We start from the raw sequence: 21,944 nt of genomic DNA, 5'->3' as shown, positions 1-21,944 counted from the left end.
CTTGCGCTTATACATTTGCGCCGACAACTTTGACCGACGATCCGGGCTTCGATCCAGCCGTACCGTTCCTAACTTGTCTCGCGCCTTCAGATCCGCCTTCATGCTTCGATGAGAAGCAAAATATAAAGCAATCGTTCCGACGGAGCTAAATTACTACAGCATAAAGAACGAAGGGGAAATTTGGATTTCGAAACAAAAAAGGGAGGGGTGCAACAAGAGGACTTCCCAGGGGGTCACCCATCCTAGTACTACTCTCGCCCAAGCACGCTTAACTTCAGAGTTCTGATGGGATCCGGTGCATTAGTGCTGGTATGATCGCACCCGCCATGTTCCTTTCGCTTTATTCTTTTAAACTGCCCCGTCCTGTGAAGCAGTGTGGCTTTTCTGGACCCGAATTCATTTTAAGCGTCAATTCAAGAATTTCCCCTCATCCTTTTATTTATTTACTTTTACATTTTTTTCTTGTTGATTTGCACCATTTTTTTTCCCTCGTCGCGCAACTCTCAATTATCCTGAAATTGATCCTTCACGCTTGCGCTTATACATTTGCGCCGACAACTTTGACCGACGATCCTGGCTTCGCTCCAGCCGTACCGTTCCTGACTTGTCTCGCGCCTTCAGATCCGCCTTCATGCTTCGATGAGAAGCAAAATATAAAGCAATCGTTCCGACGGAGCTAAATTACTACAGCATAAAGAACGAAGGGGAAATTTGGATTTCGAAACAAAAAAGGGAGGGGTGCAACACGAGGATTTCCCAGGGGGTCACCTAGGGGTGTCAACGGGCCGGGTCCGGGCCGGAATTCATTATTCCGGACCCGGACCCGGATCCGACCCGTTTACCCGACGGGTCTTTTATTCGGTGTTCCGGATCCGGACCCGGCGAGTCTCGGATCCGGGTCGGGTTTACCCGATCAAATTTGCCAAAATTTATAATTTCTAACAAAAAAGAGAATAAGATATATTTGTAAACAAATTTCTAGCTAATGCAAAGAAAAAACCAAATAAGAAAATAAATCAAATTGATTTTACTCAAATACATCATCCTAATCAAATTATATTGATAATATATATTTTTTATAAATTATTAAATCATTTATATCCGGATCCGGGTCTAATACGGGTCGGAATACTATATTCCGTATCCGACCCGTTTTTTTGTTTGAAAAAACGGATCCGGATCCGGATAACGGAATTAAATCCCTACCCATACCCGCAAAAATTTCAGGGATCCGATCCGGATCCGGGTGTAGACCCGACCCGTTGACCGGCCTAGGATCACCCATCCTAGTACTACTGTCGCCCAAGCACGCTTAACTTCGAAGTTCTGATGGGATCCGGTGCATTAGTGCTGGTATGATCGCACCCGCCATGTTCCTTTCGCTTTATTCTTTTAAACTGTCACGTCCTGTGAAGCAGTTTGGCTTTTCTGGACCCGAATTCATTCTAAGAGTCAATTCATGAATTTCCTCTCATCCTTTTATTTATTTACTTTTATATTTTTTTCTTGTTGCTTTGCACCTTTTTTTTCCCTCGTCGAACAACTCTCAATTATCCTGAAATTGATCCTTCACGCTTGCGCTTATACATTTGCGCCGACAACTTTGACCGACGATCCGGGCTTCGATCCAGCCGTACCGTTCCTGACTTGTCTCGCGCCTTCAGATCCGCCTTCATGCTTCGATGAGAAGCAAAATATAAAGCAATCGTTCCGACGGAGCTAAATTACTACAGCATAAAGAACGAAGGGGAAATTTGGATTTCGAAACAAAAAAGGGAGGGGTGCAACACGAGGACTTCCCAGGGGGTCACCCATCCTAGTACTACTCTCGCCCAAGCACGCTTAACTTCGGAGTTCTGATGGGATCCGGTGCATTAGTGCTGGTATGATCGCACCCGCCATGTTCCTTTCGCTTTATTCTTTTAAACTGCCCCGTCCTGTGAAGCAGTGTGGCTTTTCTGGACCCGAATTCATTCTAAGCGTCAATTCAAGAATTTCCCCTCATCCTTTTATTTATTTACTTTTACATTTTTTTCTTGTTGATTTGCACCATTTTTTTTTCCCTCGTCGCGCAACTCTCAATTATCCTGAAATTGATCCTTCACGCTTGCGCTTATACATTTGCGCCGACAACTTTGACCGACGATCCGGGCTTCGATCCAGCCGTACCGTTCCTGACTTGTCTCGCGCCTTCAGATCCGCCTTCATGCTTCGATGAGAAGCAAAAAATAAAGCAATCGTTCCGACGGAGCTAAATTACTACAGCATAAAGAACGAAGGGGAAATTTGGATTTCGAAACAAAAAAGGGAGGGGTGCAACACGAGGATTTCCCAGGGGGTCACCTAGGGGTGTCAACGGGCCGGGGTCCGGGCCGGAATTCATTATTCCGGACCCGGACCCGGATCCGACCCGTTTACCCGACGGGTCTTTTATTCGGTGTTCCGGATCCGGACCCGGCGAGTCTCGGATCCGGGTCGGGTTTACCCGATCAAATTTGCCAAAATTTATAATTTCTAACAAAAAAGAGAATAAGATATATTTGTAAACAAATTTCTAGCTAATGCAAAGAAAAAACCAAATAAGAAAATAAATCAAATTGATTTTACTCAAATACATCATCCTAATCAAATTATATTGATAATATATATTTTTTATAAATTATTAAATCATTTATATCCGGATCCGGGTCTAATACGGGTCGGAATACTATATTCCGTATCCGACCCGTTTTTTTGTTTGAAAAAACGGATCCGGATCCGGATAACGGAATTAAATCCCTACCCATACCCGCAAAAATTTCAGGGATCCGATCCGGATCCGGGTGTAGACCCGACCCGTTGACCGGCCTAGGATCACCCATCCTAGTACTACTGTCGCCCAAGCACGCTTAACTTCGAAGTTCTGATGGGATCCGGTGCATTAGTGCTGGTATGATCGCACCCGCCATGTTCCTTTCGCTTTATTCTTTTAAACTGTCACGTCCTGTGAAGCAGTTTGGCTTTTCTGGACCCGAATTCATTCTAAGAGTCAATTCATGAATTTCCTCTTATCCTTTTATTTATTTACTTTTATATTTTTTTCTTGTTGCTTTGCACCTTTTTTTTCCCTCGTCGAACAACTCTCAATTATCCTGAAATTGATCCTTCACGCTTGCGCTTATACATTTGCGCCGACAACTTTGACCGACGATCCGGGCTTCGATCCAGCCGTACCGTTCCTGACTTGTCTCGCGCCTTCAGATCCGCCTTCATGCTTCGATGAGAAGCAAAATATAAAGCAATCGTTCCGACGGAGCTAAATTACTACAGCATAAAGAACGAAGGGGAAATTTGGATTTCGAAACAAAAAAGGGAGGGGTGCAACACGAGGACTTCCCAGGGGGTCACCCATCCTAGTACTACTCTCGCCCAAGCACGCTTAACTTCGGAGTTCTGATGGGATCCGGTGCATTAGTGCTGGTATGATCGCACCCGCCATGTTCCTTTCGCTTTATTCTTTTAAACTGCCCCGTCCTGTGAAGCAGTGTGGCTTTTCTGGACCCGAATTCATTCTAAGCGTCAATTCAAGAATTTCCCCTCATCCTTTTATTTATTTACTTTTACATTTTTTTCTTGTTGATTTGCACCATTTTTTTTTCCCTCGTCGCGCAACTCTCAATTATCCTGAAATTGATCCTTCACGCTTGCGCTTATACATTTGCGCCGACAACTTTGACCGACGATCCGGGCTTCGATCCAGCCGTACCGTTCCTGACTTGTCTCGCGCCTTCAGATCCGCCTTCATGCTTCGATGAGAAGCAAAAAATAAAGCAATCGTTCCGACGGAGCTAAATTACTACAGCATAAAGAACGAAGGGGAAATTTGGATTTCGAAACAAAAAAGGGAGGGGTGCAACACGAGGATTTCCCAGGGGGTCACCTAGGGGTGTCAACGGGCCGGGGTCCGGGCCGGAATTCATTATTCCGGACCCGGACACGGATCCGACCCGTTTACCCGACGGGTCTTTTATTCGGTGTTCCGGATCCGGACCCGGCGAGTCTCGGATCCGGGTCGGGTCTACCCGAACAAATTTGCCAAAATTTATAATTTCTAACAAAAAAGAGAAAAAGATATATTTGTAAACAAATTTCTAGCTAATGCAAAGAAAAAACCAAATAAGAAAATAAATCAAATTGATTTTACTCAAATACATCATCCTAATCAAATTATATTGATAATATATATTTTTTATAAATTATTAAATCATTTATATCCGGATCCGGGTCTAATACGGGTCGGAATACTATATTCCGTATCCGACCCGTTTTTTTGTTTGAAAAAACGGATCCGGATCCGGATAACGGAATTAAATCCCTACCCATACCCGCAAAAATTTCAGGGATCCGATCCGGATCCGGGTGTAAACCCGACCCGTTGACCGGCCTAGGGTCACCCATCCTAGTACTACTGTCGCGCAAGCACGCTTAACTTCGAAGTTCTGATGGGATCCGGTGCATTAGTGCTGGTATGATCGCACCCGCCATGTTCCTTTCGCTTTATTCTTTTAAACTGCCACGTCCTGTGAAGCAGTTTGGCTTTTTTGGACCCGAATTCATTCTAAGCGTCAATTCATGAATTTCCTCTCATCCTTTTATTTATTTACTTTTATATTTTTTTCTTGTTGCTTTGCACCTTTTTTTTCCCTCGTCGAACAACTCTCAATTATCCTGAAATTGATCCTTCACGCTTGCGCTTATACATTTGCGCCGACAACTTTGACCGACGATCCGGGTTTCGATCCAGCCGTACCGTTCCTGACTTGTCTCGCGCCTTCAGATCCGCCTTCATGCTTCGATGAGAAGCAAAATATAAAGCAATCGTTCCGTCGGAGCTAAATTACTACAGCATAAAGAACGAAGGGGAAATTTGGATTTCGAAACAAAAAAGGGAGGGGTGCAACACGAGGACTTCCCAGGGGGTCACCCATCCTAGTACTACTCTCGCCCAAGCACGCTTAACTTCGGAGTTTTGATGGGATCCGGTGCATTAGTGCTGGTATGATCGCACCCGCCATGTTCCTTTCGCTTTATTCTTTTAAACTGCCCCGTCCTGTGAAGCAGTGTGGCTTTTCTGGACCCGAATTCATTTTAAGCGTCAATTCAAGAATTTCCCCTCATCCTTTTATTTATTTACTTTTACATTTTTTTCTTGTTGATTTGCACCATTTTTTTTCCCTCGTCGCGCAACTCTCAATTATCCTGAAATTGATCCTTCACGGTTGCGCTTATACATTTGCGCCGACAACTTTGACCGACGATCCGGGCTTCGATCCAGCCGTACCGTTCCTGACTTGTCTCGCGCCTTCAGATCCGCCTTCATGCTTCGATGAGAAGCAAAATATAAAGCAATCGTTCCGACGGAGCTAAATTACTACAGCATAAAGAACGAAGGGGAAATTTGGATTTCGAAACAAAAAAGGGAGGGGTGCAACACGAGGATTTCCCAGGGGGTCACCTAGGGGTGTCAACGGGCCGGGGTCCGGGCCGGAATTCATTATTCCGGACCCGGACCCGGATCCGACCAGTTTACCCGACGGGTCTTTTATTCGGTGTTCCGGATCCGGACCCGGCGAGTCTCGGATCCGGGTCGGGTCTACCCGAACAAATTTGCCAAAATTTATAATTTCTAACAAAAAAGAGAAAAAGATATATTTGTGAACAAATTTCTAGCTAATGCAAAGAAAAAACCAAATAAGAAAATAAATCAAATTGATTTTACTCAAATACATCATCCTAATCAAATTATATTGATAATATATATTTTTTATAAATTATTAAATCATTTATATCCGGATCCGGGTCTAATACGGGTCGGAATACTATATTCCGTATCCGACCCGTTTTTTTGTTTGAAAAAACGGATCCGGATCCGGATAACGGAATTAAATCCCTACCCATACCCGCAAAAATTTCAGGGATCCGATCCGGATCCGGGTGTAGACCCGACCCGTTGACCGGCCTAGGGTCACCCATCCTAGTACTACTCTCGCCCAAGCACGCTTAACTTCGGAGTTCTGATGGGATCCGGTGCATTAGTGCTGGTATGATCGCACCCGCCATGTTCCTTTCGCTTTATTCTTTTAAACTGCCCCGTCCTGTGAAGCAGTGTGGCTTTTCTGGACCCGAATTCATTTTAAGCGTCAATTCAAGAATTTCCCCTCATCCTTTTATTTATTTACTTTTACATTTTTTTCTTGTTGATTTGCACCATTTTTTTTTCCCTCGTCGCGCAACTCTCAATTATCCTGAAATTGATCCTTCACGCTTGCGCTTATACATTTGCGCCGACAACTTTGACCGACGATCCGGGCTTCGATCCAGCCGTACCGTTCCTGACTTGTCTCGCGCCTTCAGATCCGCCTTCATGCTTCGATGAGAAGCAAAATATAAAGCAATCGTTCCGACGGAGCTAAATTACTACAGCATAAAGAACGAAGGGGAAATTTGGATTTCGAAACAAAAAAGGGAGGGGTGCAACACGAGGATTTCCCAGGGGGTCACCTAGGGGTGTCAACGGGCCGGGTCCGGGCCGGAATTCATTATTCCGGACCCGGACCCGGATCCGACCCGTTTACCCGACGGGTCTTTTATTCGGTGTTCCGGATCCGGACCCGGCGAGTCTCGGATCCGGGTCGGGTCTACCCGAACAAATTTGCCAAAATTTATAATTTCTAACAAAAAAGAGAAAAAGATATATTTGTAAACAAATTTCTAGCTAATGCAAAGAAAAAACCAAATAAGAAAATAAATCAAATTGATTTTACTCAAATACATCATCCTAATCAAATTATATTGATAATATATATTTTTTATAAATTATTAAATCATTTATATCCGGATCCGGGTCTAATACGGGTCGGAATACTATATTCCGTATCCGACCCGTTTTTTTGTTTGAAAAAACGGATCCGGATCCGGATAACGGAATTAAATCCCTACCCATACCCGCAAAAATTTCAGGGATCCGATCCGGATCCGGGTGTAGACCCGACCCGTTGACCGGCCTAGGGTCACCCATCCTGGTACTACTGTCGCCCAAGCACGCTTAACTTCGAAGTTCTGATGGGATCCGGTGCATTAGTGCTGGTATGATCGCACCCGCCATGTTCCTTTCGCTTTATTCTTTTAAACTGTCACGTCCTGTGAAGCAGTTTGGCTTTTCTGGACCCGAATTCATTCTAAGAGTCAATTCATGAATTTCCTCTCATCCTTTTATTTATTTACTTTTATATTTTTTTCTTGTTGCTTTGCACCTTTTTTTTCCCTCGTCGAACAAGTCTCAATTATCCTGAAATTGATCCTTCACGCTTGCGCTTATACATTTGCGCCGACAACTTTGACCGACGATCCGGGCTTCGATCCAGCCGTACCGTTCCTGACTTGTCTCGCGCCTTCAGATCCGCCTTCATGCTTCGATGAGAAGCAAAATATAAAGCAATCGTTCCGACGGAGCTAAATTACTACAGCATAAAGAACGAAGGGGAAATTTGGATTTCGAAACAAAAAAGGGAGGGGTGCAACACGAGGATTTCCCAGGGGGTCACCTAGGGGTGTCAACGGGCCGGGTCCGGGCCGGAATTCATTATTCCGGACCCGGACCCGGATCCGACCCGTTTACCCGACGGGTCTTTTATTCGGTGTTCCGGATCCGGACCCGGCGAGTCTCGGATCCGGGTCGGGTTTACCCGATCAAATTTGCCAAAATTTATAATTTCTAACAAAAAAGAGAATAAGATATATTTGTAAACAAATTTCTAGCTAATGCAAAGAAAAAACCAAATAAGAAAATAAATCAAATTGATTTTACTCAAATACATCATCCTAATCAAATTATATTGATAATATATATTTTTTATAAATTATTAAATCATTTATATCCGGATCCGGGTCTAATACGGGTCGGAATACTATATTCCGTATCCGACCCGTTTTTTTGTTTGAAAAAACGGATCCGGATCCGGATAACGGAATTAAATCCCTACCCATACCCGCAAAAATTTCAGGGATCCGATCCGGATCCGGGTGTAGACCCGACCCGTTGACCGGCCTAGGATCACCCATCCTAGTACTACTGTCGCCCAAGCACGCTTAACTTCGAAGTTCTGATGGGATCCGGTGCATTAGTGCTGGTATGATCGCACCCGCCATGTTCCTTTCGCTTTATTCTTTTAAACTGTCACGTCCTGTGAAGCAGTTTGGCTTTTCTGGACCCGAATTCATTCTAAGAGTCAATTCATGAATTTCCTCTCATCCTTTTATTTATTTACTTTTATATTTTTTTCTTGTTGCTTTGCACCTTTTTTTTCCCTCGTCGAACAAGTCTCAATTATCCTGAAATTGATCCTTCACGCTTGCGCTTATACATTTGCGCCGACAACTTTGACCGACGATCCGGGCTTCGATCCAGCCGTACCGTTCCTGACTTGTCTCGCGCCTTCAGATCCGCCTTCATGCTTCGATGAGAAGCAAAATATAAAGCAATCGTTCCGACGGAGCTAAATTACTACAGCATAAAGAACGAAGGGGAAATTTGGATTTCGAAACAAAAAAGGGAGGGGTGCAACACGAGGACTTCCCAGGGGGTCACCCATCCTAGTACTACTCTCGCCCAAGCACGCTTAACTTCGGAGTTCTGATGGGATCCGGTGCATTAGTGCTGGTATGATCGCACCCGCCATGTTCCTTTCGCTTTATTCTTTTAAACTGCCCCGTCCTGTGAAGCAGTGTGGCTTTTCTGGACCCGAATTCATTCTAAGCGTCAATTCAAGAATTTCCCCTCATCCTTTTATTTATTTACTTTTACATTTTTTTCTTGTTGATTTGCACCATTTTTTTTTCCCTCGTCGCGCAACTCTCAATTATCCTGAAATTGATCCTTCACGCTTGCGCTTATACATTTGCGCCGACAACTTTGACCGACGATCCGGGCTTCGATCCAGCCGTACCGTTCCTGACTTGTCTCGCGCCTTCAGATCCGCCTTCATGCTTCGATGAGAAGCAAAAAATAAAGCAATCGTTCCGACGGAGCTAAATTACTACAGCATAAAGAACGAAAGGGAAATTTGGATTTCGAAACAAAAAAGGGAGGGGTGCAACACGAGGATTTCCCAGGGGGTCACCTAGGGGTGTCAACGGGCCGGGGTCCGGGCCGGAATTCATTATTCCGGACCCGGACACGGATCCGACCCGTTTACCCGACGGGTCTTTTATTCGGTGTTCCGGATCCGGACCCGGCGAGTCTCGGATCCGGGTCGGGTCTACCCGAACAAATTTGCCAAAATTTATAATTTCTAACAAAAAAGAGAAAAAGATATATTTGTAAACAAATTTCTAGCTAATGCAAAGAAAAAACCAAATAAGAAAATAAATCAAATTGATTTTACTCAAATACATCATCCTAATCAAATTATATTGATAATATATATTTTTTATAAATTATTAAATCATTTATATCCGGATCCGGGTCTAATACGGGTCGGAATACTATATTCCGTATCCGACCCGTTTTTTTGTTTGAAAAAACGGATCCGGATCCGGATAACGGAATTAAATCCCTACCCATACCCGCAAAAATTTCAGGGATCCGATCCGGATCCGGGTGTAAACCCGACCCGTTGACCGGCCTAGGGTCACCCATCCTAGTACTACTGTCGCGCAAGCACGCTTAACTTCGAAGTTCTGATGGGATCCGGTGCATTAGTGCTGGTATGATCGCACCCGCCATGTTCCTTTCGCTTTATTCTTTTAAACTGCCACGTCCTGTGAAGCAGTTTGGCTTTTTTGGACCCGAATTCATTCTAAGCGTCAATTCATGAATTTCCTCTCATCCTTTTATTTATTTACTTTTATATTTTTTTCTTGTTGCTTTGCACCTTTTTTTTCCCTCGTCGAACAACTCTCAATTATCCTGAAATTGATCCTTCACGCTTGCGCTTATACATTTGCGCCGACAACTTTGACCGACGATCCGGGTTTCGATCCAGCCGTACCGTTCCTGACTTGTCTCGCGCCTTCAGATCCGCCTTCATGCTTCGATGAGAAGCAAAATATAAAGCAATCGTTCCGTCGGAGCTAAATTACTACAGCATAAAGAACGAAGGGGAAATTTGGATTTCGAAACAAAAAAGGGAGGGGTGCAACACGAGGACTTCCCAGGGGGTCACCCATCCTAGTACTACTCTCGCCCAAGCACGCTTAACTTCGGAGTTTTGATGGGATCCGGTGCATTAGTGCTGGTATGATCGCACCCGCCATGTTCCTTTCGCTTTATTCTTTTAAACTGCCCCGTCCTGTGAAGCAGTGTGGCTTTTCTGGACCCGAATTCATTTTAAGCGTCAATTCAAGAATTTCCCCTCATCCTTTTATTTATTTACTTTTACATTTTTTTCTTGTTGATTTGCACCATTTTTTTTCCCTCGTCGCGCAACTCTCAATTATCCTGAAATTGATCCTTCACGCTTGCGCTTATACATTTGCGCCGACAACTTTGACCGACGATCCGGGCTTCGATCCAGCCGTACCGTTCCTGACTTGTCTCGCGCCTTCAGATCCGCCTTCATGCTTCGATGAGAAGCAAAATATAAAGCAATCGTTCCGACGGAGCTAAATTACTACAGCATAAAGAACGAAGGGGAAATTTGGATTTCGAAACAAAAAAGGGAGGGGTGCAACACGAGGATTTCCCAGGGGGTCACCTAGGGGTGTCAACGGGCCGGGGTCCGGGCCGGAATTCATTATTCCGGACCCGGACCCGGATCCGACCAGTTTACCTGACGGGTCTTTTATTCGGTGTTCCGGATCCGGACCCGGCGAGTCTCGGATCCGGGTCGGGTCTACCCGAACAAATTTGCCAAAATTTATAATTTCTAACAAAAAAGAGAAAAAGATATATTTGTGAACAAATTTCTAGCTAATGCAAAGAAAAAACCAAATAAGAAAATAAATCAAATTGATTTTACTCAAATACATCATCCTAATCAAATTATATTGATAATATATATTTTTTATAAATTATTAAATCATTTATATCCGGATCCGGGTCTAATACGGGTCGGAATACTATATTCCGTATCCGACCCGTTTTTTTGTTTGAAAAAACGGATCCGGATCCGGATAACGGAATTAAATCCCTACCCATACCCGCAAAAATTTCAGGGATCCGATCCGGATCCGGGTGTAGACCCGACCCGTTGACCGGCCTAGGGTCACCCATCCTAGTACTACTCTCGCCCAAGCACGCTTAACTTCGGAGTTCTGATGGGATCCGGTGCATTAGTGCTGGTATGATCGCACCCGCCATGTTCCTTTCGCTTTATTCTTTTAAACTGCCCCGTCCTGTGAAGCAGTGTGGCTTTTCTGGACCCGAATTCATTTTAAGCGTCAATTCAAGAATTTCCCCTCATCCTTTTATTTATTTACTTTTACATTTTTTTCTTGTTGATTTGCACCATTTTTTTTTCCCTCGTCGCGCAACTCTCAATTATCCTGAAATTGATCCTTCACGCTTGCGCTTATACATTTGCGCCGACAACTTTGACCGACGATCCGGGCTTCGATCCAGCCGTACCGTTCCTGACTTGTCTCGCGCCTTCAGATCCGCCTTCATGCTTCGATGAGAAGCAAAATATAAAGCAATCGTTCCGACGGAGCTAAATTACTACAGCATAAAGAACGAAGGGGAAATTTGGATTTCGAAACAAAAAAGGGAGGGGTGCAACACGAGGATTTCCCAGGGGGTCACCTAGGGGTGTCAACGGGCCGGGTCCGGGCCGGAATTCATTATTCCGGACCCGGACCCGGATCCGACCCGTTTACCCGACGGGTCTTTTATTCGGTGTTCCGGATCCGGACCCGGCGAGTCTCGGATCCGGGTCGGGTCTACCCGAACAAATTTGCCAAAATTTATAATTTCTAACAAAAAAGAGAAAAAGATATATTTGTAAACAAATTTCTAGCTAATGCAAAGAAAAAACCAAATAAGAAAATAAATCAAATTGATTTTACTCAAATACATCATCCTAATCAAATTATATTGATAATATATATTTTTTATAAATTATTAAATCATTTATATCCGGATCCGGGTCTAATACGGGTCGGAATACTATATTCCGTATCCGACCCGTTTTTTTGTTTGAAAAAACGGATCCGGATCCGGATAACGGAATTAAATCCCTACCCATACCCGCAAAAATTTCAGGGATCCGATCCGGATCCGGGTGTAGACCCGACCCGTTGACCGGCCTAGGGTCACCCATCCTGGTACTACTGTCGCGCAAGCACGCTTAACTTCGAAGTTCTGATGGGATCCGGTGCATTAGTGCTGGTATGATCGCACCCGCCATGTTCCTTTCGCTTTATTCTTTTAAACTGTCACGTCCTGTGAAGCAGTTTGGCTTTTCTGGACCCGAATTCATTCTAAGCGTCAATTCATGAATTTCCTCTCATCCTTTTATTTATTTACTTTTATATTTTTTTCTTGTTGCTTTGCACCTTTTTTTTCCCTCGTCGAACAACTCTCAATTATCCTGAAATTGATCCTTCACGCTTGCGCTTATACATTTGCGCCGACAACTTTGACCGACGATCCGGGATTCGATCCAGCCGTACCGTTCCTGACTTGTCTCGCGCCTTCAGATCCGCCTTCATGCTTCGATGAGAAGCAAAATATAAAGCAATCGTTCCGACGGAGCTAAATTACTACAGCATAAAGAACGAAGGGGAAATTTGGATTTCGAAACAAAAAAGGGAGGGGTGCAACAAGAGGACTTCCCAGGGGGTCACCCATCCTAGTACTACTCTCGCCCAAGCACGCTTAACTTCGGAGTTCTGATGGGATCCGGTGCATTAGTGCTGGTATGATCGCACCCGCCATGTTCCTTTCGCTTTATTCTTTTAAACTGCCCCGTCCTGTGAAGCAGTGTGGCTTTTCTGGACCCGAATTCATTTTAAGCGTCAATTCAAGAATTTCCCCTCATCCTTTTATTTATTTACTTTTACATTTTTTTCTTGTTGATTTGCACCATTTTTTTTCCCTCGTCGCGCAACTCTCAATTATCCTGAAATTGATCCTTCACGCTTGCGCTTATACATTTGCGCCGACAACTTTGACCGACGATCCTGGCTTCGCTCCAGCCGTACCGTTCCTGACTTGTCTCGCGCCTTCAGATCCGCCTTCATGCTTCGATGAGAAGCAAAATATAAAGCAATCGTTCCGACGGAGCTAAATTACTACAGCATAAAGAACGAAGGGGAAATTTGGATTTCGAAACAAAAAAGGGAGGGGTGCAACACGAGGATTTCCCAGGGGGTCACCTAGGGGTGTCAACGGGCCGGGTCCGGGCCGGAATTCATTATTCAGGACCCGGACCCGGATCCGACCCGTTTACCCGACGGGTCTTTTATTCGGTGTTCCGGATCCGGACCCGGCGAGTCTCGGATCCGGGTCGGGTCTACCCGATCAAATTTGCCAAAATTTATAATTTCTAACAAAAAAGAGAATAAGATATATTTGTAAACAAATTTCTAGCTAATGCAAAGAAAAAACCAAATAAGAAAATAAATCAAATTGATTTTACTCAAATACATCATCCTAATCAAATTATATTGATAATATATATTTTTTATAAATTATTAAATCATTTATATCCGGATCCGGGTCTAATACGGGTCGGAATACTATATTCCGTATCCGACCCGTTTTTTTGTTTGAAAAAACGGATCCGGATCCGGATAACGGAATTAAATCCCTACCCATACCCGCAAAAATTTCAGGGATCCGATCCGGATCCGGGTGTAGACCCGACCCGTTGACCGGCCTAGGATCACCCATCCTAGTACTACTGTCGCCCAAGCACGCTTAACTTCGAAGTTCTGATGGGATCCGGTGCATTAGTGCTGGTATGATCGCACCCGCCATGTTCCTTTCGCTTTATTCTTTTAAACTGTCACGTCCTGTGAAGCAGTTTGGCTTTTCTGGACCCGAATTCATTCTAAGAGTCAATTCATGAATTTCCTCTCATCCTTTTATTTATTTACTTTTATATTTTTTTCTTGTTGCTTTGCACCTTTTTTTTCCCTCGTCGAACAAGTCTCAATTATCCTGAAATTGATCCTTCACGCTTGCGCTTATACATTTGCGCCGACAACTTTGACCGACGATCCGGGCTTCGATCCAGCCGTACCGTTCCTGACTTGTCTCGCGCCTTCAGATCCGCCTTCATGCTTCGATGAGAAGCAAAATATAAAGCAATCGTTCCGACGGAGCTAAATTACTACAGCATAAAGAACGAAGGGGAAATTTGGATTTCGAAACAAAAAAAGGAGGGGTGCAACACGAGGACTTCCCAGGGGGTCACCCATCCTAGTACTACTCTCGCCCAAGCACGCTTAACTTCGGAGTTCTGATGGGATCCGGTGCATTAGTGCTGGTATGATCGCACCCGCCATGTTCCTTTCGCTTTATTCTTTTAAACTGCCCCGTCCTGTGAAGCAGTGTGGCTTTTCTGGACCCGAATTCATTCTAAGCGTCAATTCAAGAATTTCCCCTCATCCTTTTATTTATTTACTTTTACATTTTTTTCTTGTTGATTTGCACCATTTTTTTTTCCCTCGTCGCGCAACTCTCAATTATCCTGAAATTGATCCTTCACGCTTGCGCTTATACATTTGCGCCGACAACTTTGACCGACGATCCGGGCTTCGATCCAGCCGTACCGTTCCTGACTTGTCTCGCGCCTTCAGATCCGCCTTCATGCTTCGATGAGAAGCAAAAAATAAAGCAATCGTTCCGACGGAGCTAAATTACTACAGCATAAAGAACGAAGGGGAAATTTGGATTTCGAAACAAAAAAGGGAGGGGTGCAACACGAGGATTTCCCAGGGGGTCACCTAGGGGTGTCAACGGGCCGGGGTCCGGGCCGGAATTCATTATTCCGGACCCGGACCCGGATCCGACCCGTTTACCCGACGGGTCTTTTATTCGGTGTTCCGGATCCGGACCCGGCGAGTCTCGGATCCGGGTCGGGTCTACCCGAACAAATTTGCCAAAATTTATAATTTCTAACAAAAAAGAGAAAAAGATATATTTGTAAACAAATTTCTAGCTAATGCAAAGAAAAAACCAAATAAGAAAATAAATCAAATTGATTTTACTCAAATACATCATCCTAATCAAATTATATTGATAATATATATTTTTTATAAATTATTAAATCATTTATATCCGGATCCGGGTCTAATACGGGTCGGAATACTATATTCCGTATCCGACCCGTTTTTTTGTTTGAAAAAACGGATCCGGATCCGGATAACGGAATTAAATCCCTACCCATACCCGCAAAAATTTCAGGGATCCGATCCGGATCCGGGTGTAGACCCGACCCGTTGACCGGCCTAGGGTCACCCATCCTAGTACTACTGTCGCCCAAGCACGCTTAACTTCGAAGTTCTGATGGGATCCGGTGCATTAGTGCTGGTATGATCGCACCCGCCATGTTCCTTTCGCTTTATTCTTTTAAACTGTCACGTCCTGTGAAGCAGTTTGGCTTTTCTGGACCCGAATTCATTCTAAGCGTCAATTCATGAATTTCCTCTCATCCTTTTATTTATTTACTTTTATATTTTTTTCTTGTTGCTTTGCACCTTTTTTTTCCCTCGTCGAACAACTCTCAATTATCCTGAAATTGATCCTTCACGCTTGCGCTTATACATTTGCGCCGACAACTTTGACCGACGATCCGGGCTTCGATCCAGCCGTACCGTTCCTGACTTGTCTCGCGCCTTCAGATCCGCCTTCATGCTTCGATGAGAAGCAAAATATAAAGCAATCGTTCCGACGGAGCTAAATTACTACAGCATAAAGAACGAAGGGGAAATTTGGATTTCGAAACAAAAAAGGGAGGGGTGCAACACGAGGACTTCCCAGGGGGTCACCCATCCTAGTACTACTCTCGCCCAAGCACGCTTAACTTCGGAGTTCTGATGGGATCCGGTGCATTAGTGCTGATATGATCGCACCCGCCATGTTCCTTTCGCTTTATTCTTTTAAACTGCCCCGTCCTGTGAAGCAGTGTGGCTTTTCTGGACCCGAATTCATTCTAAGCGTCAATTCAAGAATTTCCCCTCATCCTTTTATTTATTTACTTTTACATTTTTTTCTTGTTGATTTGCACCATTTTTTTTCCCTCGTCGCGCAACTCTCAATTATCCTGAAATTGATCCTTCACGCTTGCGCTTATACATTTGCGCCGACAACTTTGACCGACGATCCGGGCTTCGATCCAGCCGTACCGTTCCTGACTTGTCTCGCGCCTTCAGATCCGCCTTCATGCTTCGATGAGAAGCAAAATATAAAGCAATCGTTCCGACGGAGCTAAATTACTACAGCATAAAGAACGAAGGGGAAATTTGGATTTCGAAACAAAAAAGGGAGGGGTGCAACACGAGGATTTCCCAGGGGGTCACCTAGGGGTGTCAACGGGCCGGGTCCGGGCCGGAATTCATTATTCCGGACCCGGACCCGGATCCGACCCGTTTACCCGACGGGTCTTTTATTCGGTGTTCCGGATCCGGACCCGGCGAGTCTCGGATCCGGGTCGGGTATACCCGAACAAATTTGCCAAAATTTATAATTTCTAACAAAAAAGAGAAAAAGATATATTTGTAAACAAATTTCTAGCTAATGCAAAGAAAAAACCAAATAAGAAAATAAATCAAATTGATTTTACTCAAATACATCATCCTAATCAAATTATATTGATAATATATATTTTTTATAAATTATTAAATCATTTATATCCGGATCCGGGTCTAATACGGGTCGGAATACTATATTCCGTATCCGACCCGTTTTTTTGTTTGAAAAAACGGATCCGGATCCGGATAACGGAATTAAATCCCTACCCATACACGCAAAAATTTCAGGGATCCGATCCGGATCCGGGTGTAGACCCGACCCGTTGACCGGCCTAGGATCACCCATCCTAGTACTACTGTCGCCCAAGCACGCTTAACTTCGAAGTTCTGATGGGATCCGGTGCATTAGTGCTGGTATGATCGCACCCGCCATGTTCCTTTCGCTTTATTCTTTTAAACTGTCACGTCCTGTGAAGCAGTTTGGCTTTTCTGGACCCGAATTCATTCTAAGCGTCAATTCATGAATTTCCTCTCATCCTTTTATTTATTTACTTTTATATTTTTTTCTTGTTGCTTTGCACCTTTTTTTTCCCTCGTCGAACAAGTCTCAATTATCCTGAAATTGATCCTTCACGCTTGCGCTTATACATTTGCGCCGACAACTTTGACCGACGATCCGGGCTTCGATCCAGCCGTACCGTTCCTGACTTGTCTCGCGCCTTCAGATCCGCCTTCATGCTTCGATGAGAAGCAAAATTTAAAGCAATCGTTCCGACGGAGCTAAATTACTACAGCATAAAGAACGAAGGGGAAATTTGGATTTCGAAACAAAAAAGGGAGGGGTGCAACACGAGGACTTCCCAGGGGGTCACCCATCCTAGTACTACTCTCGCCCAAGCACGCTTAACTTCAGAGTTCTGATGGGATCCGGTGCATTAGTGCTGGTATGATCGCACCCGCCATGTTCCTTTCGCTTTATTCTTTTAAACTGCCCCGTCCTGTGAAGCAGTGTGGCTTTTCTGGACCCGAATTCATTTTAAGCGTCAATTCAAGAATTTCCCCTCATCCTTTTATTTATTTACTTTTACATTTTTTTCTTGTTGATTTGCACCATTTTTTTTTCCCTCGTCGCGCAACTCTCAATTATCCTGAAATTGATCCTTCACGCTTGCGCTTATACATTTGCGCCGACAACTTTGACCGACGATCCGGGCTTCGATCCAGCCGTACCGTTCCTGACTTGTCTCGCGCCTTCAGATCCGCCTTCATGCTTCGATGAGAAGCAAAATATAAAGCAATCGTTCCGACGGAGCTAAATTACTACAGCATAAAGAACGAAGGGGAAATTTGGATTTCGAAACAAAAAAGGGAGGGGTGCAACACGAGGATTTCCCAGGGGGTCACCTAGGGGTGTCAACGGGCCGGGTCCGGGCCGGAATTCATTATTCCGGACCCGGACCCGGATCCGACCCGTTTACCCGACGGGTCTTTTATTCGGTGTTCCGGATCCGGACCCGGCGAGTCTCGGATCCGGGTCGGGTCTACCCGAACAAATTTGCCAAAATTTATAATTTCTAACAAAAAAGAGAAAAAGATATATTTGTAAACAAATTTCTAGCTAATGCAAAGAAAAAACCAAATAAGAAAATAAATCAAATTGATTTTACTCAAATACATCATCCTAATCAAATTATATTGATAATATATATTTTTTATAAATTATTAAATCATTTATATCCGGATCCGGGTCTAATACGGGTCGGAATACTATATTCCGTATCCGACCCGTTTTTTTGTTTGAAAAAACGGATCCGGATCCGGATAACGGAATTAAATCCCTACCCATACCCGCAAAAATTTCAGGGATCCGATCCGGATCCGGGTGTAGACCCGACCCGTTGACCGGCCTAGGGTCACCCATCCTAGTACTACTGTCGCGCAAGCACGCTTAACTTCGAAGTTCTGATGGGATCCGGTGCATTAGTGCTGGTATGATCGCACCCGCCATGTTCCTTTCGCTTTATTCTTTTAAACTGTCACGTCCTGTGAAGCAGTTTGGCTTTTCTGGACCCGAATTCATTCTAAGCGTCAATTCATGAATTTCCTCTCATCCTTTTATTTATTTACTTTTATATTTTTTTCTTGTTGCTTTGCACCTTTTTTTTCCCTCGTCGAACAACTCTCAATTATCCTGAAATTGATCCTTCACGCTTGCGCTTATACATTTGCGCCGACAACTTTGACCGACGATCCGGGCTTCGATCCAGCCGTACCGTTCCTGACTTGTCTCGCGCCTTCAGATCCGCCTTCATGCTTCGATGAGAAGCAAAATATAAAGCAATCGTTCCGACGGAGCTAAATTACTACAGCATAAAGAACGAAGGGGAAATTTGGATTTCGAAACAAAAAAGGGAGGGGTGCAACAAGAGGACTTCCCAGGGGGTCACCCATCCTAGTACTACTCTCGCCCAAGCACGCTTAACTTCGGAGTTCTGATGGGATCCGGTGCATTAGTGCTGGTATGATCGCACCCGCCATGTTCCTTTCGCTTTATTCTTTTAAACTGCCCCGTCCTGTGAAGCAGTGTGGCTTTTCTGGACCCGAATTCATTTTAAGCGTCAATTCAAGAATTTCCCCTCATCCTTTTATTTATTTACTTTTACATTTTTTTCTTGTTGATTTGCACCATTTTTTTTCCCTCGTCGCGCAACTCTCAATTATCCTGAAATTGATCCTTCACGCTTGCGCTTATACATTTGCGCCGACAACTTTGACCGACGATCCTGGCTTCGCTCCAGCTGTACCGTTCCTGACTTGTCTCGCGCCTTCAGATCCGCCTTCATGCTTCGATGAGAAGCAAAATATAAAGCAATCGTTCCGACGGAGCTAAATTACTACAGCATAAAGAACGAAGGGGAAATTTGGATTTCGAAACAAAAAAGGGAGGGGTGCAACACGAGGATTTCCCAGGGGGTCACCTAGGGGTGTCAACGGGCCGGGTCCGGGCCGGAATTCATTATTCCGGACCCGGACCCGGATCCGACCCGTTTACCCGACGGGTCTTTTATTCGGTGTTCCGGATCCGGACCCGGCGAGTCTCGGATCCGGGTCGGGTTTACCCGATCAAATTTGCCAAAATTTATAATTTCTAACAAAAAAGAGAATAAGATATATTTGTAAACAAATTTCTAGCTAATGCAAAGAAAAAACCAAATAAGAAAATAAATCAAATTGATTTTACTCAAATACATCATCCTAATCAAATTATATTGATAATATATATTTTTTATAAATTATTAAATCATTTATATCCGGATCCGGGTCTAATACGGGTCGGAATACTATATTCCGTATCCGACCCGTTTTTTTGTTTGAAAAAACGGATCCGGATCCGGATAACGGAATTAAATCCCTACCCATACCCGCAAAAATTTCAGGGATCCGATCCGGATCCGGGTGTAGACCCGACCCGTTGACCGGCCTAGGATCACCCATCCTAGTACTACTGTCGCCCAAGCACGCTTAACTTCGAAGTTCTGATGGGATCCGGTGCATTAGTGCTGGTATGATCGCACCCGCCATGTTCCTTTCGCTTTATTCTTTTAAACTGTCACGTCCTGTGAAGCAGTTTGGCTTTTCTGGACCCGAATTCATTCTAAGAGTCAATTCATGAATTTCCTCTCATCCTTTTATTTATTTACTTTTATATTTTTTTCTTGTTGCTTTGCACCTTTTTTTTCCCTCGTCGAACAAGTCTCAATTATTCTGAAATTGATCCTTCACGCTTGCGCTTATACATTTGCGCCGACAACTTTGACCGACGATCCGGGCTTCGATCCAGCCGTACCGTTCCTGACTTGTCTCGCGCCTTCAGATCCGCCTTCATGCTTCGATGAGAAGCAAAATATAAAGCAATCGTTCCGACGGAGCTAAATTACTACAGCATAAAGAACGAAGGGGAAAGTTGGATTTCGAAACAAAAAAGGGAGGGGTGCAACACGAGGACTTCCCAGGGGGTCACCCATCCTAGTACTACTCTCGCCCAAGCACGCTTAACTTCGGAGTTCTGATGGGATCCGGTGCATTAGTGCTGGTATGATCGCACCCGCCATGTTCCTTTCGCTTTATTCTTTTAAACTGCCCCGTCCTGTGAAGCAGTGTGGCTTTTCTGGACCCGAATTCATTCTAAGCGTCAATTCAAGAATTTCCCCTCATCCTTTTATTTATTTACTTTTACATTTTTTTCTTGTTGATTTGCACCATTTTTTTTTCCCTCGTCGCGCAACTCTCAATTATCCTGAAATTGATCCTTCACGCTTGCGCTTATACATTTGCGCCGACAACTTTGACCGACGATCCGGGCTTCGATCCAGCCGTACCGTTCCTGACTTGTCTCGCGCCTTCAGATCCGCCTTCATGCTTCGATGAGAAGCAAAAAATAAAGCAATCGTTCCGACGGAGCTAAATTACTACAGCATAAAGAACGAAGGGGAAATTTGGATTTCGAAACAAAAAAGGGAGGGGTGCAACACGAGGATTTCCCAGGGGGTCACCTAGGGGTGTCAACGGGCCGGGGTCCGGGCCGGAATTCATTATTCCGGACCCGGACACGGATCCGACCCGTTTACCCGACGGGTCTTTTATTCGGTGTTCCGGATCCGGACCCGGCGAGTCTCGGATCCGGGTCGGGTCTACCCGAACAAATTTGCCAAAATTTATAATTTCTAACAAAAAAGAGAAAAAGATATATTTGTAAACAAATTTCTAGCTAATGCAAAGAAAAAACCAAATAAGAAAATAAATCAAATTGATTTTACTCAAATACATCATCCTAATCAAATTATATTGATAATATATATTTTTTATAAATTATTAAATCATTTATATCCGGATCCGGGTCTAATACGGGTCGGAATACTATATTCCGTATCCGACCCGTTTTTTTGTTTGAAAAAACGGATCCGGATCCGGATAACGGAATTAAATCCCTACCCATACCCGCAAAAATTTCAGGGATCCGATCCGGATTCGGGTGTAGACCCGACCCGTTGACCGGCCTAGGGTCACCCATCCTGGTACTACTGTCGCCCAAGCACGCTTAACTTCGAAGTTCTGATGGGATCCGGTGCATTAGTGCTGGTATGATCGCACCCGCCATGTTCCTTTCGCTTTATTCTTTTAAACTGTCACGTCCTGTGAAGCAGTTTGGCTTTTCTGGACCCGAATTCATTCTAAGAGTCAATTCATGAATTTCCTCTCATCCTTTTATT

General features: G+C 44.2%; 12 non-coding genes and 15 pseudogenes across 12 annotated transcripts; all 27 read right to left on the bottom strand.

The window, feature by feature from the left end:
* Positions 1-204: 204 nt before the first annotated feature.
* On the bottom strand, positions 205-323 carry LOC140018055 (5S ribosomal RNA). Its single transcript, XR_011824357.1, has one exon. It is a non-coding gene; the product is annotated as a 5S ribosomal RNA (ribosomal RNA).
* Positions 324-1,249: 926 nt separating this feature from the next.
* On the bottom strand, positions 1,250-1,367 carry LOC140020599 (5S ribosomal RNA; annotated as a pseudogene).
* A 411-nt stretch (positions 1,368-1,778) lies between these two features.
* LOC140017330 (5S ribosomal RNA) lies at positions 1,779-1,897 on the bottom strand. The gene has a single exon (XR_011823640.1). It is a non-coding gene; the product is annotated as a 5S ribosomal RNA (ribosomal RNA).
* Positions 1,898-2,825: 928 nt separating this feature from the next.
* LOC140020598 (5S ribosomal RNA) lies at positions 2,826-2,943 on the bottom strand (annotated as a pseudogene).
* Positions 2,944-3,354: 411 nt separating this feature from the next.
* On the bottom strand, positions 3,355-3,473 carry LOC140017328 (5S ribosomal RNA). The gene has a single exon (XR_011823638.1). It is a non-coding gene; the product is annotated as a 5S ribosomal RNA (ribosomal RNA).
* A 928-nt stretch (positions 3,474-4,401) lies between these two features.
* LOC140020776 (5S ribosomal RNA) lies at positions 4,402-4,519 on the bottom strand (annotated as a pseudogene).
* A 411-nt stretch (positions 4,520-4,930) lies between these two features.
* Positions 4,931-5,049, bottom strand: LOC140017850 (5S ribosomal RNA). Its single transcript, XR_011824156.1, has one exon. It is a non-coding gene; the product is annotated as a 5S ribosomal RNA (ribosomal RNA).
* Positions 5,050-5,976: 927 nt separating this feature from the next.
* Positions 5,977-6,094, bottom strand: LOC140018208 (5S ribosomal RNA; annotated as a pseudogene).
* A 927-nt stretch (positions 6,095-7,021) lies between these two features.
* On the bottom strand, positions 7,022-7,139 carry LOC140020232 (5S ribosomal RNA; annotated as a pseudogene).
* A 925-nt stretch (positions 7,140-8,064) lies between these two features.
* LOC140020597 (5S ribosomal RNA) lies at positions 8,065-8,182 on the bottom strand (annotated as a pseudogene).
* Positions 8,183-8,593: 411 nt separating this feature from the next.
* LOC140017327 (5S ribosomal RNA) lies at positions 8,594-8,712 on the bottom strand. Its single transcript, XR_011823637.1, has one exon. It is a non-coding gene; the product is annotated as a 5S ribosomal RNA (ribosomal RNA).
* Positions 8,713-9,640: 928 nt separating this feature from the next.
* On the bottom strand, positions 9,641-9,758 carry LOC140020775 (5S ribosomal RNA; annotated as a pseudogene).
* A 411-nt stretch (positions 9,759-10,169) lies between these two features.
* On the bottom strand, positions 10,170-10,288 carry LOC140017849 (5S ribosomal RNA). The gene has a single exon (XR_011824155.1). It is a non-coding gene; the product is annotated as a 5S ribosomal RNA (ribosomal RNA).
* Positions 10,289-11,215: 927 nt separating this feature from the next.
* LOC140018206 (5S ribosomal RNA) lies at positions 11,216-11,333 on the bottom strand (annotated as a pseudogene).
* Positions 11,334-12,260: 927 nt separating this feature from the next.
* On the bottom strand, positions 12,261-12,378 carry LOC140020781 (5S ribosomal RNA; annotated as a pseudogene).
* A 411-nt stretch (positions 12,379-12,789) lies between these two features.
* Positions 12,790-12,908, bottom strand: LOC140017908 (5S ribosomal RNA). The gene has a single exon (XR_011824214.1). It is a non-coding gene; the product is annotated as a 5S ribosomal RNA (ribosomal RNA).
* Positions 12,909-13,834: 926 nt separating this feature from the next.
* On the bottom strand, positions 13,835-13,952 carry LOC140020596 (5S ribosomal RNA; annotated as a pseudogene).
* A 411-nt stretch (positions 13,953-14,363) lies between these two features.
* On the bottom strand, positions 14,364-14,482 carry LOC140017326 (5S ribosomal RNA). Its single transcript, XR_011823636.1, has one exon. It is a non-coding gene; the product is annotated as a 5S ribosomal RNA (ribosomal RNA).
* Positions 14,483-15,410: 928 nt separating this feature from the next.
* LOC140019843 (5S ribosomal RNA) lies at positions 15,411-15,528 on the bottom strand (annotated as a pseudogene).
* A 411-nt stretch (positions 15,529-15,939) lies between these two features.
* On the bottom strand, positions 15,940-16,058 carry LOC140017658 (5S ribosomal RNA). Its single transcript, XR_011823965.1, has one exon. It is a non-coding gene; the product is annotated as a 5S ribosomal RNA (ribosomal RNA).
* Positions 16,059-16,984: 926 nt separating this feature from the next.
* On the bottom strand, positions 16,985-17,102 carry LOC140020595 (5S ribosomal RNA; annotated as a pseudogene).
* Positions 17,103-17,513: 411 nt separating this feature from the next.
* On the bottom strand, positions 17,514-17,632 carry LOC140017645 (5S ribosomal RNA). Its single transcript, XR_011823952.1, has one exon. It is a non-coding gene; the product is annotated as a 5S ribosomal RNA (ribosomal RNA).
* Positions 17,633-18,559: 927 nt separating this feature from the next.
* On the bottom strand, positions 18,560-18,677 carry LOC140020760 (5S ribosomal RNA; annotated as a pseudogene).
* Positions 18,678-19,088: 411 nt separating this feature from the next.
* Positions 19,089-19,207, bottom strand: LOC140017907 (5S ribosomal RNA). The gene has a single exon (XR_011824213.1). It is a non-coding gene; the product is annotated as a 5S ribosomal RNA (ribosomal RNA).
* Positions 19,208-20,133: 926 nt separating this feature from the next.
* Positions 20,134-20,251, bottom strand: LOC140020594 (5S ribosomal RNA; annotated as a pseudogene).
* Positions 20,252-20,662: 411 nt separating this feature from the next.
* Positions 20,663-20,781, bottom strand: LOC140017325 (5S ribosomal RNA). Its single transcript, XR_011823635.1, has one exon. It is a non-coding gene; the product is annotated as a 5S ribosomal RNA (ribosomal RNA).
* A 928-nt stretch (positions 20,782-21,709) lies between these two features.
* Positions 21,710-21,827, bottom strand: LOC140020231 (5S ribosomal RNA; annotated as a pseudogene).
* Between the last annotated feature and the right edge of the window lie 117 nt (positions 21,828-21,944).

The sequence above is a fragment of the Coffea arabica genome, chromosome 11c (assembly GCF_036785885.1).
Source record: "Coffea arabica cultivar ET-39 chromosome 11c, Coffea Arabica ET-39 HiFi, whole genome shotgun sequence".
Classification (NCBI taxonomy): Eukaryota; Viridiplantae; Streptophyta; class Magnoliopsida; order Gentianales; family Rubiaceae; genus Coffea; species Coffea arabica.
Note: the sequence above shows the minus strand (reverse complement) of the source record. Positions and strands in the feature narration are given on the sequence as shown.